Source organism: Argentina silus (genome assembly GCF_951799395.1).
Source record: "Argentina silus genome assembly, chromosome: 1".
Taxonomy (NCBI): Eukaryota; Metazoa; Chordata; class Actinopteri; order Argentiniformes; family Argentinidae; genus Argentina; species Argentina silus.
Genome location: NC_139655.1, coordinates 27,693,160 through 27,709,452, shown reverse-complemented (window position 1 = coordinate 27,709,452; position 16,293 = coordinate 27,693,160). Strand labels below are relative to the sequence as shown.

Here is a 16,293-nt window from a genome sequence, read left to right as displayed (position 1 = left end):
CAATAATACTACATTCCTTCATATCATTTGTGAGCCAAGACATTCAGAACTATTGAACTTTGCAGGCAGTCACATTGGAATGAGGATAGGTTAGCCAGCCTGTAATATACACCAATGGATTGCGGTCGCATAATTACACAGAACAATAATCCTTTTATTTTCAATAAGGCATCGGTCCAGCGGAGGAGGCAACCTCCACCAGTCTAGCCATTTATCACCTGCCTCTCCCATAACTCATTCTCTCAGCAACTACTCTCACTGCTTTGGGGAGAAATCTCACTTTGGCTTAAAACATGAGCATTAGGAGTGACTCAGCAGTCATCTCACACACCAGTGGGCCGCAGTCAGACCCAATAATCCCTATCGAGCGCTGGGACGGACCGGGATGGAGAACTGGTGACAAGTTGGTGAGAAACAGGCCGCATGCAGCACTGCTTTCATGTACAGACAAATTTGATTACCAGTTCCAGACTATGGGGTATGTGCGTCTCTTTTCCCTCTGCAGGTGGTCCCTGTGTTTGGTTGGGTCAGAGTGAGGATGCATGACATATGGCAGAATATATCACTTCAGGCAGCGTCCTTCAGACTTCCCAAGGTTTCTGTGCTTTTAATCACTTTCCCACCAGAATGAACGTTCCCATACGCGAGCTGACGTAATTTTCAAAGCCGCGACTCTTAATGTCATCGCAGCTATGCTAATGTGATTGCTTTGTAAACAAAAAGAAACCGCTGATTTTTTTCCCCTCTCTTTCTTTCTCTCTCTCTCTCTCTCTATCTCTCTATCTCTCTCTATCTATCTCTCTATGTGACAGAGGTGCTTAGGTTTAATTAAAGCTGATGTTTGCTTTTCTTCTCCTTTATCTATCCCACACTCCCTCTTCTGGGCCCCTGACCAGAGTTCCTCAGAGGAGGAGGAGGTGAGAGTGTAGTGGAGGGGCTTAAAATGCTGAAGCTGGAAGCTGACAGATTCACTTCATAATGAGCATCTGCAGAGCGAACAGCCCACAGACCAGTCACCGCATAACTCGACCAGGATGGTGCACATACACGCACACCACACACACACACGCACACGCGCACACACACACACACACACACACACACACACACACACACACACACACACACACACACACACACACACACAAACACACACACCCTCACTGCACAATAATTCCAAAAGAGGTACCGCAGAGGACAGGAAGAAACTTTCAGGCCAATAGGCTAGCACACCTCTGAAAGGTCAGCACCTGGCTTTCCCCGTAGACTTATTTAGAGCGAGAATATTTTGAAATGAGGGCTAGTATAGTGAGAAGCTAAGCTTGTTTTGGGAAAAGATAATTTAGAAAAGAGAGTGGACTGTATACAGACAAAATAGAAAATGTCTATCAGCACACATCTGGTAAACACCCTCAACACAATCTCAACCATCTTAAACCATCATGACCTGTCTTCAAAGCAAAACTCCAAAACTAAACAAATTGACCACAGACTCCGAAAACAGGATCCTCAAGGCCTATGCCTCAACCCCCTAGTGTGAGGCCTTCTGATTAGAGAGTCTACACAGAGAGGTCTGTTTGGAGCACGTACTGTGTTAGCATGGTGCTTATTACTATGCAGATCTCACTCCTGTTGTTCTTAGGTGTCTAAAACAGCTCCTGCAGCCAAGTATTCACTCAATCTCCCACTCTCCAGCTCTCTCTCTGTCTCTCTTTCTGCCTCTCCAACTAATGTTCATTAGTTACGTCCTTTAAGGACAATGTAGCCCTGCAAGATTCCTGTCAACAGCATGGCTATACATTTGGATCCAGGAGGAACCTATACATTCTAGAGGCACATACATCCTCTCACCCTCCAAAGGATCTTTGTTAGAACTTCAATGTATGGTGGAAAGTTGGCAAAGGAGGATACTTCAAAACATACCATGACTGGAAAACTGGAGACCTTGAACAAATGTGTGTGCTTGTGCAATGTTTTTTTGCAATGTGCTTTTCCCAGTATCTCTCTTGATGAATGACCATGATGAGTCACCATGGACAGAAAACACCTGCACTGGGTTGTGTTCATCTCTCTCTTTCTAATGTCCCTGTACATCTCCTCACTGATTCAGAAATAGTGAACTCTCTCATTGTTAAGGACAGACTCCTTAGTCTTAGTCAGCCATAGAGAGAGGGACAAGGAGGGACCCCTGTGGGACACCTAGAATAAGCTCTCAGCAGGACAAAGTTTCTCCCTGCATGTGTGTGTTCCTTAGCTTTTGTGTCAGAGGAAATATTTCCCCAACGTTCCCCTTTCACTCCCTCTGAATGCCCTGCATACCATCTCTCTGACTCTCCCGGGCAGCTCTGCTCGGCCGGACTCATGCCTGTCAACACGACTAATCCACAAACTCCAGGAGAACTGTAATTCGGTTTCACCCAAACCTTTCAAGGACATTTAGGAGATCATCAAATCACAGAGTAAAGGCACTGTCTGCACCCCTTCTTTTCATTCATTCGTTCCTGGGCATTTGGTCCCTGCTGTTTCCCCCCTTTCTCTGGTTGTCTACCTGACTCAATGGCACTGACAGGACACTTCCGCACAAAACTGGGGGGCAAAATGCTGTGTGTGTGTGTGTGTGTGTGTGTGTGTGTGTGTGTGTGTGTGTGTGTGTGTGTGTGTGTGTGTGTGTGTGAGTGTGTGTGTGTGTGTGTGTGTGTGTGTGTGTGTGTGTGTGTGTGTGTGTGTGTGTGTGTGTGTGTGTGTTGAGGGTGAGTGAGTGTTGAAGTAAGTTGGAGAGAAGCCTTTTGGCAGACCCATTGGTTTCCAAGTTGCCTCTCAGTCTCTCTTCTCTGGGCGTCAGTCTCTTTCACCTCTCATTGAAAGCCGCTCCATCAATGTACCAGGGGCCGCAGCCAAGCGCCCTGGAGATACCCCCCTCAACGGGGCCAACTGGGGCCCTCTACTCCCCCTGGGCATAGACTGAGGAACGGATGAGGGTCAGGTGGTTCTGGGGTTGCTCTGAGGTTTTTCCTGCTCCTGGATAAATAATGATCAAGAGCTAGCTCTCTATTGAAGACACTGGCCGTAAGGTGTTCATAATACCCAATTATTCTTTCACAGTTAAGTAAGTTTCTGCTATTTCCATACAAAATGGCGTTTCCAGATTTTACAGCACCTCACCTCATGAGGAAAATCACACATAATTGGATGAACAACATTGAGAAGTAACAAATCTATCTTAGATTACATGAATCGCAATTATTTCTACAATCGTTCTCACTTGTTCCCCTCATTAGTGATCATTCAGTGGGAGGTGATGTCAGGAGCGCTCTGTCATCATCCGCAGACACAGCTGGGGAGCCTGGGAAAAATGTCAGCAAATAACTCAGCCTCGAGCTCAACCTCAGAAACACGGCCAAAAGACATGATGCGAAAAGCAAATGGCACCGCAAATGACCTTCCCCACCTCCCCTTTAATGTTCCTGAGCTCAACGGGTGAGCCATTGCCGGATCACATGCCTGGGTTTTCCAAGCCTAGCTGATTTATTAATCTTAATTAATCTCCTGAAGGCTTGGCCCTTATGGTGGGGTCAAGAGTGAGGGAGGAACGAGTGAGAGATGGGGAGAGGGGCTGGAGAGGGGGGGGGAACTAACACAACAGAAAGTGATAAAAGACGGACAGAGCTCCTCTGTCTAACTGAGGGAGAAGGAGTGATGAGTGTAAAGAAGAGTTAGGTTCAGAGTGTTCCTCTATGGGTTTGGGACCGATACTGTTCTCTAATTCTCCTCATGGAAATTCTCTGGTCTAGATCCACCAGGATATTGATTCACAGGATCAACACTCAAGGCAAAAAAATCCATTAAAAAGTCTGCAGAAAAACCTCCATAGCATTCAGTATAATACTTTACATTCTGCTGCTGCTGGTTCAGAATCAAAAGAATATTAGATAAAAATTACAAAGGATAAAAGCACTGACTAGCCTGGTTGATGTTAAACTGGTTGTTTAAAAGGGGAAGATAAAATGGGGAAAGATTTAAAAGGGGAAGATAAAATGGGGAAAGATTTAAGGGGAAGATAGAAGATGCAAACTCTTGTTATGACAAGGCAAGCAACAACATCTGAAAACAGTGCAAAGGGCCAGTGAACTATGTCAAGGCAACTTGAACCCAGATGAGGAAGTAAACCAGGCTATGTTTGACATTGGCCAGATGGGCTGACAGGCAGGGTTGACCTGATGGTCTCACACCTCACACAGCAGAACTGAGCGCCTGAAGACGTATGGGGTTTCCCAAGTGCAAGAGCAGGGGCATGGAACACTGACAGAGGGAAGGACACAAGAAGTGAAAACATAGAGAGCATAGATAGTATCTATGGCCAATATAAAAATAAGAAGTGGTGAACAGATAAAAAGTAGAGGCTTTGATTGATGAGTTAATAAAGTGAGTTTTAGTGAAGGTGATTGCTGCTGTATCGGTGTGATCTGAGACCAAATTTAAGTTGACAGATGAGGTAGGAGTGCTGTCACAGCTTCTTCAGAGGCTTACCGTGTGTGTGTGTATGTGTGTGTGTGTGCGTGTGTATGTATGTGTGTGTGCGTGTGCGTGTGCGTGTGCGTGTGCGTGTGTGTGTGTGTGTGTGTGTTTGTGTTTGTGTTTGAGGGTGAGTGAGTGTTGTTCTACCTGATAACACACCTCCCAGTAGACTTTTCACTTTATAGTCAGCCTGAGCTGATATCATGAGGAGAAGGCAGTTAGTAAGGCTTACAGTAATTCACAATCAAACTCATACATGAAGCAATCTGAGTGACTCTACAAACACAGCTTACAATATAATGCTTTTTCAGTAGTTAAAGAGATGCTACAGGATTGTTGTCGCTAATTCTGTTCATCAAGTGTTGACTGCATGGTTCATGATATAATGTTAATCGATTTCTTATCTCATTAGACTACACAGGCCTTAGTTTAAGGCCAACAAACTTTTGCAAAATAAGCTTTTGCTCATGGTAGTGGGGAGGTGTTATTTTCTATTTCGGGGACCTGTTTCTGGCTCGTAAGCGCTCATTCTAGAACTTGTGGCTCAAAATATACCAAAATCCTGTAGCACCTCTGTAATTCTAAACACAGTTCATGTTTGCTGAGAGGATAATCATTTTCACCCCTTCAGTGCTGAGTTGCAGATGCCAGAAAAGTGTTTTGTTCCCCACAAATATGAACATTAAAGATAACACCCCCCTCCTCAACATTAGAGACAGACACATATGCTGTGCACGCTCCAGACACAAAACGCTCTGTAATTATACAGAAGAAAGTGTGCTGAGCTCCACAAACCTGTCCCAGCCGGTTCACTGTTGTCTCTGTCTTAAAACACAGACCTGTTATTAAACAGACATACAATTAAAAAGCTGACAAGGTAGAATGCTCGGGTTTCAGCAAACAGCACCTGCAGAGTACCTATACACCCATAACGAGATGCTAGCTAGGCCATGTTAGCCTCAGAGGAGGCTTATATTCTCACAGCTGTCTGATAGAATATCCCCAGAGTTTAATTCACATGTAGTTTTCGTGTATATCACCTAACTTTGAACTGCACAGACACAGACAGGCAGACAGACAGACTGAAATGGACACACACACACACTCGCGCACACACACACACACGCACACCCCCCCAACCCCTCCACCTACACACACACACACACACACACACACACACACACACACACACACACACACACACACACACACACACACACACACACACACGCACACACACACAACAACACACACACCACTTTCATCATTCACTGGGCTGTCAAGACAAAGTCTGGGGATAAAATACACTCCAACTGAATGAGAATCAGCTCCCTTCCTAAACACACGGCCAACTCTTCTCACTCCAGAGACAGAGCTTCACCTCTGGGTAGAGATGCTGTTTGTCATGCCCGCACCATTGCTCCAGACAGTCTGTTTTGCCAACAATTAGTCACATCTTTCCAAATGAAGGAACAGCATTCCAAACATCTGCTGGCAAAACACAGGGTGGGACTGCAAATGGGAAATGCAAATGGTCGCTTCCAGGATCGACAATTTGTCCAATACTGTATCACATTAACAAGGGAAGGGGGTGGGGGGGAGGCATATTTAGACAACCATTTAGACAAACGCTTACCTCAATAGCATACAGTAACTAGGGCACATTGTAGATGTATGCTTTTCTCCCAAAACATGCTTGGTATTTTAACACATTAAATAAGATATGACTGAATAGATATAATATCTAGGATGCCATTAGATAATGTAGGACAGGCATGCTGTACAAAGAATAGAACAAGAGTGGAACAAAGTTAACTTTATTATACTCCTATGACAGGTTGGGAGCTGTCGTAACAACCCCAGTGTGTCACAGTCTAACAGGAAGAACGGCGCGTGAAAACAGCACCAGAAATAAACCCCAATCTACTCACATCATAAGTGTTAATTACATTCTACATGCAAGCTGGGAGGGGGGAAATAATTAGAACACAACTGATGTTGCATTCACACTCTGGCCCCACTGAGAACATGCGAACCCGATGAAGAGGTCTGTCGGGAGTGTGTGTGTGTGTGTGTGTGTGTGTGTGTGTGTGTGTGTGTGTGTGTGTGTGTGTGTGTGTGTGTGTGTGTGAGGAGAGGATGGGGGGGGGAGAGAGATTTTCAGCTTCAGGTGCATTCTATTGAAACTGAAATTGAAGCAACACGCTCAAAGAACTATCTGCTTTTACACAGTATGACATGGGGTCTCTCCAAATCATATGTTTTCCTTTAAAGCATCTGGTCACAAATACTAAACACGCGTCCATAAACCATAAACACAGGATCATAAACCCCAAACACACGGTAACAAACCCTGAATCAAACCACCAGAGAGTCTGCTGTCACCACGCTGGCTTTCTTTATGTAATCAGTGGTTCTGTTGGCTCAGACACTGGTCAGCACAGGCGCTGTACACAATACTACTGCACTTACAGAAATATACTGTACAGAGAGAGAGAGAGGGGGGGGGGAATAAAGAGAGAAAGAAAGAGAGAGAGAGAAAGACAGATAGCAAGACAGAAAGTGAGAGAAAGATAGAGATAAAGACAGAAAGAAAGACAGAAAGCAAGAAAGAAAGAAAGAAAGAAAGAAAGAAAGAAAGAAAGAAAAAGAAGAGAGAGAGAGAGAGGGGAAAGAGGGAAGGAAGAGAGGAAACAGAGAGAGGGATGATGTGGGGAATAACAAAGAGAAGCTGGGTACGGTATTACTGTACACTACTTCCTGAGTGAGACAGAGCATGTGGAATTCCAGATTCCAGTCAGGCAACTGTGGAGTGTGTCAGGCTCATATTTCAGCAGATTGACTGATACGCCTGGTTCTCATTGAAACTTCTCTGGAACCTGAGGTAGCTACAGCTAAACTTAATGGCCCTGGGGCCCTGGGGCCCTGACTAATTCTAATATGAGAGAACAGACATGGCAGGCAATGTATCAGTCAACATGTTAACACCACCTGTAAAAGATTAGACACATCCCATTCTAACCATGCCTTTGATGATCATATACTGTAATGACTGGAATATTCAGGCAGAGGACTCAAATGCACGACTCGGAGACAAGACAATAGAATAGTCTTTACTTTCAAAAAGGTTCGGTACACAGGTAGGCAGTCAATGGGTAGGCAAATAATCCAGGAAGGGGGTAGGAAAAGCAGGGTTACAGGTAGGCAATTAAAAAAGGCAGGCAGATAATCCGAAAAGGGGGAGGCAAAAGGCAAAGTCAGAAACACACTCAGAGATCAAGGAAACGCTGGGACGTATGACACGAAGGTACAAAGACGAACAGGAGAACACACAGACTAAATACACAGGGAAGGAGGATGATGAACAGGTGAAGCCAATCAGGGCGGGGTCGGCAATCACACAATAAACAGGAAACAATAAATGAATAACATCAAACACAGACAAACATAAACTAAGAAACAGGACGAGACGTTACATATACAGCGTCTTTGTTGGTTATTGAATGAGCATGACAAACATACTGTAGTCATGGAATTTTACATAAAAGCACTTGAGAGTGGGTTTCCCAAGATTTCTTTTCAGTGTTTCCATATCCTTCAGAGGTCTTGCCTAGTGGACCTGAAAATTTAAAATGGCCAAATCTGAGGAACTGATTGGGCTGGGTTAGGAAGCACAAAAGCCCCGAGTTCCACTCAGACACGCCACTTCACACACAATACCAGTCCCTTCATTCTCCCTGTACCAACACGCCATGAGGCACAAAAGACTTAGCTACATGGAGACATTCTCAGAACCACACACTGTACTGTAGACTTCTGTTGAAGTGGCTGTGTGTGTGTGTGTGTGTGTGTGTGTGTGTGTGTGTGTGTGTGTGTGTCTACGTATGTGTGTGCCTGTGGCTATGCCCAGTTGCATATGCTCATAAAACTGTATGTGTCATGCTTATCACACCTTTCCATCACTGGCAGAATCTGGAAGTTAAGATGATGAAGATTCGAGTGCATGTAGGGACAGATCTCTACCTGGGAAACAGTGATGGACCGAGTTCCCACATCTCTAACTAAGTTCCCATGTCTCTGCTGGTATGTAAGCTGGAACAGACCCATACTGTATTGTGTAACTGTTGATTACCTTACTCTTTTGCAGCATGAGAAAACTGACATTTCATTATATATGACACTGATCATATGATATGACCAGTGTGGTAGTATTGCATAAATGTCACACTTTGTGTGGATACAAATAACCTATGAGTATTGATGTTTGTTAATTGATGTTTGTTCAAAGGCCTTCTCCAGATTTAGAGGTAGATAAAGCCACTTCAGAGTGTAAATTATGGTCTTTTCAACACATCTATCAACATAGGTACTTTAGTCTAAATGACTGGTTATTCACTGCTGTCAATCAAATGGCAATCTCTCTAAGAGCAGTGTTTACCGGCAGAAGGTATATGTGTGTGAATGACCATGTCTGTGCCAGCATTCCTTTGACTAAAGATTGATTAAGTGTGTGTGTGTGTGTGTGTGTGTGTGTGTGTGTGTGTGTGTGTGTGTGTGTGTGTGTGTGTGTGTGTGTGTGTGTGTGTGTGTGTGTGTTGAGAGCCTTGGGCCAAAGTCAGACATTTTCTGTCTTCCTGTTAATCCATCAGCATCAGAGAGACCCTCACTGTCCCCCTCTACTCTTCCAGAAGGCTCTCAGCAGCACTACCCTGTTCTCTTTGAACTGTTTAAACACACACACACACACACACACACACACACACACACACACACACACACACACACACACACCACACCACACCACAGCCACACACTGTGTACTCTCCGTCAATGACGGATTCAAGCTGCCTGCTAAATGCATACAGGTAAGGTGAAGAGAAGGTACATTCCAACTTTGGTGAACTGAATGAACATAGCTAGAGGACAGTGACTGTCGGCTGTAGGCTGTGTCACCCTTATCTGCTACAGTAGCTCAAAGGTTTAGCCGTGTTTTCCTTCTTCTCAGTGCATTCATGTGAGCTGTTAATGCCATCCTCACAACAACAGCAGCATATAAGAACCGTTCCAGTATACAATAAGTCTGCTGCTGCTGCTGCTCTTGGGGTTTAATTAGACATCAGTCATCTCTCCGTAAGCCTCCACGCTGTCTGTACCTACAGTAGAGTGACAGACACACGTCGACAGAGAGAAAGCTAATACCACACCCAGCGAGGAGAGTATATCTGAGGATCAACCAGGGATTCTGTCTTGTAAATCCTCGATCGTCTACTCAGAGCTCTTATTTTTCAGAGTCAATACTAATTGATTCTTTGGAGGGGTACTGCATGGTGCATGGTGCCATGGAACTAACGGGTCATATCTTTGCTGTTGTTTTTCCACCCAGAAGGCCTGGTCAATATTTCATTATGAAATTCCTCATCATCTGTTTAATTGGGTTGAGATATAAAATCTTCAAATTATGTGATTAAGTAAACTGAAATAGAAACATGCATCAGATCTTTCCAGTCCTTGTGCCGGCCCTGCCTCTTTTTCTGGTATGTGGAGAGGAGAGGACGGACGGACGCACACACACACACACACACACACACACACACACACACACACACACACACACACACACACACACACACACACACACACACACACACACACACACACAGCACATAGAGTTGATGAGTCTCCTAGGCCAAGCAGCCAAACCCAGCCTTGGGTGGAATCTCACATAGCCTATCTGTTGACAAACTCTGAGAAAAAGCCACATCCCACTCACATGAAGGCTGTAATTTTAGAGGTCCATCCTCTCTCAAAACTGTTGACTTCAGCCACCCATCATACTTGAGTGAGTGAGTCAGTATGAGTGAGTGACACGTGATCATACAGAGTGTGTCACAGTATCAGTGGTCTTCCCTCCACTCAGAGAAAGCAGGAAATGGGGCAATGTCCATAATAACACCTTGATTTTCTAATGAATCCTCTAATGAATCATTGCCCTCTATGTAAAGAGGTTAATTAAACTGCTCTCCTCAACGTTTCCGAGGAGAACGACAATCTGTTTCCTGTGTGTTCTCAGATTAATGTTCCAAAATACAGAGTAGAATAATAGTTCCATGTTAATGAGCATCAAAATCTCCTGAACCAACATCGGCATCATCCAGTCAATTAAGTTTGTGGAAAAAAAACGTTGCACTCTCCAAGTAATTGAAATGCCACATTTAATGACGCAGGGATAAATAATTCAGGTTCTTAACTAAACTGAAATAAATTTCACACATTCATGAGACTAGCAAAAGAATAATGTAGGATTACAGTTCACTCCATCTTATTGACACACACAGTTTTCCTCATTACACCACACGACATAGACCATATCACTGTTCACAAAATCAGACGCTCATGAAGCCTGCCACAACCTTCCAGAGATGCAGTACAAGAGATGATTTGAGAGTTGGTGTGACTTAATTGCTGGCGTAAAGATAGTACATCTCATTAACAAGGGGAAAGATCAATGAAATATGGCTCAGCTTATCCATCTTCTAAATGAACTTCTGAATTAAAGTGATCACCGCAACACATATCATTCCCCCTGCACCGTGTCAGTGCATTTCAGTCTGGCTTGATTAGGTGCTGTGCTTGGTGCAGTCTGACAAATGTGGTTCATATATGCTAACCTTGGACCAGAAGGCCTATCAGAATTGTTGTGTGTGATGGTGTTGCAGAGAGGGAGATGGGGGGGGGGGGGCAGAGAGAGAGAGAGAAAGAGAGAAAGAAAGAGAGAGAGAGAGAGTTGTTGTTGTTTTTTCATCAGTGAGGGGCTGGGGCTGGGGCTGGGGCTGGGGCTGGGGCTGGGGCTGGGGCTGGGGCTGGGGCTGGGGCTGAAGATAGGAGGAAGAGAACAGCTGCATGTGGTGCCAGTCAATCACTCCAGTTCAGACCTCTAACAAAGGACCAGTGTATCCACAGGGGCAGCTGTGTAGGCCTATGACTGGCCTTGGGGCTGAGGGCTTGGGGCTGGGGGCTTGGGGCTGGGGGCTTGGGGCTGGGGGCTTGGGGCTGGGGGCTGAGGGCTTGGGGCTGGGGGCTTGGGGCTGGGGGCTGGGGGCTGGGGGCTTGGGGCTAGGGGCTGAGGGCTTGGGGCTGGGGAATGGGGGCTTGGGGCTGGGGGCTTGGGGCTGGGGGCTTGGGGCTAGGGGCTGGGGGCTTGGGGCTGGGAGCTGGGGGCTGGGGGCTTGGGGCTGGGGGCTGAGGGCTGGGGAATGGGGGCTTGGGGCTGGGGGCTGGGGGCTTGGGGCTGGGGGCTTGGGGCTTGGGGCTTGGGGCTGAGGGCTTGGGGCTTGGGGCTAGGGGCTGGGGGCTTGGGGCTTGGGGCTGGGGGCTGGGGGCTTAGGGCTGGGGGCTGGGGGCTTGGGGCTTGGGGCTGGGGGCTGGGGGCTGGGGGCTTGGGGCTGGGGTGTCCCAGGTGAGACCAGGCTGCATGCCCAGGCCTGCTACATCCCAGAGAGACTAAAACAACATGGAGACCTGACAGGTTCAGTGTGTGTGTAGACAGATTTTGGTGGCGCCAGCCTTGATTTCAATGTGTATAACTATTTATAGTTGAATGAGCCTGGCGGACATCCTGAAGAAGTCCCAACACCCTCACCATTTGTCAATTCCTTTGCGATGGTAATGTGTCTCATACCTTGTCCTTTGTTGGGAATGATATTTAAGGAGAGGGACAGCAAGATATTCTTTGAGTTTTGTGTTAGGCCCGTCACGGGCACCATTCTCCCGTGTTGTCCTTGACGCACCTTAACGTATGGTTAAAACTTATAGTCATATGTTGCTTTGAAACTGTTAAATTTGTTATTTTGTTAATATTCTATTCTCATTCTTCCTATGTACATTAATGTGATGTTGTGCGCTAGATAAAGGTCCTGTTAATACAGCACAACATAATCGTGACCGGGTTCTCCCATTTAATGTCTAATGTTCACATGCATCGTTAACTACACGTAGAGTGAGTCATCAGCTTCACATATTGGCCTGAGCGTAAACTCCTCGCAATCCGATTTATCTTAACTTGAGGGCATGGTAAAATAGCATTTTGGGTATTCTTAATGAATTTAGGATCCGATATGATCGATTGTCTGTCACACAGGGATGAGCAAAGCATTATCAATCATTATTAATCATGAAATATCTTTTGGAGTCAGGCATAACGTAATGTTAACTTGTGTTAGTTGGTCATGTGTGTGTTGAGTTCTCAACTTGTGTTGAGTTTGTTCGATCATGTCCATAACTGTAAGTAATCATTGGGAATAAATGTATGTCTTATGTTTGACCCGTCATCTATTCTTCAGTGTTTTAGGACAACAAGACAATCATGTCAGTGACATGCTTGCTGACACAGCCCAATCAAAGGTGGAATTCTGTGTCAACAGGTGATGGTGGGGTAAAATTAGCTTGCCCACGTCTGAGTCAGACCAGAGTCAGGCCCCTGTGGAGTGTCTGAGCCCACACTATCGATCCCTCTAATAAGACTTATCCAAACATATATTTGACCCTGGGAGAGGACATGTTAGGAGTAATCACTCGGCTTCTGGACTGATAGCCCCATTTGTCTTCACGCCGGAGCGTGGCCGTGCTGGGTGGAATCTTTAATAATAGAAACAGACACTCAGGAGCCAACGAAGAAGCACAGCCAGGAGGAAACCACCACCGGGATAGAATGCAAATGGAGTTGTAATCCTCTCCCGAAATATATCCTCTGAACTCACTCCACTCTTTTATCTTTCTCTATGCTTTTCAAGAAAAGGAGGTGGAGGGGCGGTGCTGCTATCCCCCTCCTTTCATGATGGAGGGAGGGTGAGGGAGAAGGGGACTGGAAGGAGAGGAGGGGGAAACTCAGCCTCACTAGTAGTGAGATGGATGGCCTTTGGCACCCCTCACCCCCGCCATTCATCCTTCCATTCCCCAGCCCTGATGGGGATAATGTGTGTGTCATCCCGGTGCCATGCTGCCGGGCGCTCTCTGCTGCCGGGCGCTCTGCCATCGACGCTTGGCCCTGGCTCTACCTACTCTGGGCTCCATTGATCAAACTCAGGCCCTACTGCACAGACAGGCACAGCTATGGCTGTCCGCGCTATAGCTAACCGTGGAGAGGAGAGGACAGAAGAGGAAAGGAGGGGAGGGGAGGGGAGGGGAGGGGAGGGGAGGGGAGAGGAGAGGAGGGGGGGGAGTGAAGAGGAGAGGAGAGGAGAGGAGAGGAGAGGAGAGGAGAGGAGAGGAGAGGAGAGGAGAGGAGAGGAGAGGATTATGTCTATGGAGAACATCCCTCTCCATCCCTTGCCTCTACCTCACTGGTGATTTGAGCCGATTTATGGTTCTGTATGATGGAAGTGACAGATTGGAAGGTATGACTGAGTATGACTGAAGTCCATTAATAAAACAAAAAGTGATGTACCGTAGGAGCGACAGTGTAGTTCGCTGAAAATCCTTGACATCCCCCTGTCTTCTGATAAAGTTTTGAGATAGACTGTTTGGAACAAGCAGCAAAACAAAAAACTCACCCTCCGTCTGACCTCATTGTGGATAAACTGTCTAGATAGATATCTAGGCTGTACCGTCAACAACAACCGAACATGTCACCAATATGTCACTGCTCAGTTGAAGGGTCTGTTACAGGGCACGGTCTGACACTGCCTGTACTCTCTCTCTGCCACCACCAGCAGGGTTATGATGAAAGAGGAAGAGTAGAGACCTGTCAGAGGCATGGAGGAACAGCCCCCAGGGGAGTTTAATGAGACGAGGCTACCACCTAGCATGGCTGTACAGAGCAAGCTACTGTACCTGAGACAGGACAAGATAGTACAGCCTTACCCTTCACACGGCCGCCTGGCTGGCTGTCTCAAGGGACGAGAGAACATCTTGACACAGCCCAAGGGCTTCGCAGCCAGGTGGATATAACATAAGGTGGTGTTACAGAGGGAAATACAGAGGAAAACTGTGATATCATGTCTGTATTATTATCCCTCACTTGGGAGCCAGGACTGTGAGAGTAGTCTGGTTGTGATATCTCCTGCTTTACTGTAGGTGAGGTAATTTCCTCTTCTCAAAGTATGGCTCAGGATTTGACCTATGCAATGCAGTACTGGGTTCTCAAGAGACAATGATCCTGTGTGGCTCAATTGGTAGAGCATGGCACTGACACTTAGGTTGTGGGTTCGATTCCTGCTGGGACCATATACAAAAATGTATGCACTCACTGTACTGTACAGTAAGTCGCTTTGGATGAAAGTGTCTGCTTAGTTGCATATATTACACCAAGGAGTGATATATACTGGATATATTGGATTGCTATCCACTGATTCTTGTTGTCTCATTTTGAACCATTATGATAATACTTGTCCTCACAAAACAGAGGACAAAAAAAAGTATTTGACATGTACAGTGATTATAACACTAGCATACCATTACTGGCTGGCAATGAAAGTACCTTTCAACTCAAAGACTTCCTTCTGGATCTACTCCAAATGGAGGAAAAGATTTGGAAAATTAATGAGCAAACATTTCTCATCTTATAGATTACCTGTCAGGCATAACAAGCATTTATTTCTCCTGAAAGAGTTTTGAACAAGTTGGTGCTCACTTTATTTCCACCTTGGTTATTGCCTTGACTTTCATCCTGACAAAATGAAACAGAAATCGATAAGGTTGCAGTTCAGTGTGAAAATAGAGTATCTAGAGAGTTCCTAGAGACTTGACAATTAAGCTCACTTGTCATAAAAAAGCCAACCAGAATTCAAACTATCCCACCTATCATCTTCGACAATACGATTTCAACAGCGAACATTCAATTTACATAACAGAGAATTGTGACTCAAATGTTTAATTTGTAACAGTGAATCGTGACTCAAATGTTTAATTTGTAACAGTGCATCCTGCAGAAAACTCTCGATTATTCATCTGAGGAACTTCGACCTGTGGTACCTGTCAGCTAGCAGGTACAACGGTAATCAGAGCTCTAATGAACTAGGTCATAGATCCACCTCTGCTCGTTAACATGCTTGTGCACTAACGAGGCCTGCTGTCATGATGAGGGGCTGTAAAGACAGCAGGGCTGTCTGTTAGTCTGTCAGCAGAAGCTCTGTTAGTCTGTCACCACCATTTCCTGTGTCCTCTCTTTACCACCCTGTGGGCTCAGAAACTGGGTCACTCTGCATCCTGGAACACCTGCAGCAAGCACTGGTTCCACTGTGGCTGCCACAGTAAAACAGGAAGAACTCTACTTTCTCCACTGAATTCTACTCTACTCAATTTTGGTGAAAGTATACTGGGTCTCGCACTCTCTACAATGACACATCTGTGCCAGAGGGCAGATGACCTTGAGTAGCCAATGACATGGGTCTACTCACATACCCAAATAGCCTACAGACAGTTCACCCATCCCTGCCTGAAATCCCATGAGCTCAGTCACACCCCTCTGTGTGACAGCTGTCTTGACCCTGGGGGCTGGGGCTGGTCGGGCATCAGTAGGTCCATATTGGTCCACTCATCGTTAACCCACAGTGTTAATTCATGCTATGACAGAAGTTGAATATGACTCTCAGGAATGGAGGTGTAACCGACTTGAGATGGTAAAGTCACTCCTCAAGTTCAAATACCCTCGCTAGCTGACACTGTCGAATTGCTAGCTCTTCGCTAATGTAGCTGGTTAACATCGGGTATTTGAGGAGACGATCACGTGTGTTGGCAAGCCAGAGGTCGCACGTTCGAGGCTCGGTCGGAGCAAGTCAAATT

General features: G+C 45.9%; 1 protein-coding gene across 1 annotated transcript in view; it reads right to left on the bottom strand.

Annotated features, from left to right (window-relative positions):
- Window positions 1-16,293, bottom strand: part of plxdc2b (plexin domain containing 2b) — an 80,047-nt gene that overhangs the window by 48,159 nt on the left and 15,595 nt on the right. The window lies entirely within an intron of this gene.